Here is a 576-nt window from a genome sequence, read left to right as displayed (position 1 = left end):
CAGGGTGAGGTCCGTGTTCACCATCCCCCATAGCTAGAAGCCGCCATATTGGATTGTACAATGTCCTCAGGGTGAGGTCCGTAGTCACCATCCCCATAGCTAGAAGCCGCCATATTGGATTGTACAATGTTCTCAGGGTGATGTCCGTGGTCACCATCCCCCCATAGCTAGAAGCCGCCATATTGGATTGTACAATGTCCTCAGGGTGATGTCCGTGGTCACCATCCCCCCATAGCTAGAAGCCGCCATATTGGATTGTACAATGTCCCCAGGGTGATGTCCGTAGTCACCATCCCCCATAGCTAGAAGCCGCCATTTTGGATTGTAATTGCCGATAATCACATTAGGGGCGGAGCATGGAGGACTCAATCTCTCCTCCTCTTTCTTCTCCAGAGACGTGAATGGCCCCCGTTGATTACCATGGCTGGACACGAAGGGCGAGGGAACGGGGCGTGATTGTGACCTCACAAAAAAAGGATTTTATTTGAAAAAGACTTTACATAAAGGGGGATCCCGCCTATCACACGGATCTGCAGATCTCACAACACCGGGAAGGAAACCACAAGAGCTGACAAT

At 51.0% G+C, this 576-nt stretch overlaps 1 long non-coding RNA gene across 2 annotated transcripts in view; it reads left to right on the top strand.

Annotated features, from left to right (window-relative positions):
• The window catches only part of LOC108802956, a 5,536-nt gene extending 4,994 nt beyond the window's left edge, over positions 1 to 542 (top strand). For both annotated transcript variants that reach the window (XR_001942247.1, XR_001942248.1), the window contains exon 3: positions 394 to 542. This is a non-coding gene — a long non-coding RNA (uncharacterized LOC108802956). The remainder of the gene's footprint in view (positions 1 to 393) is intronic.
• The last annotated feature ends 34 nt before the right edge of the window (positions 543 to 576 follow it).

This window comes from Nanorana parkeri, unplaced genomic scaffold (assembly GCF_000935625.1).
Source record: "Nanorana parkeri isolate BGI_ZX_2015 unplaced genomic scaffold, ASM93562v1 scaffold3245, whole genome shotgun sequence".
NCBI classification, from domain to species: Eukaryota; Metazoa; Chordata; class Amphibia; order Anura; family Dicroglossidae; genus Nanorana; species Nanorana parkeri.
Note: the sequence above shows the minus strand (reverse complement) of the source record. Positions and strands in the feature narration are given on the sequence as shown.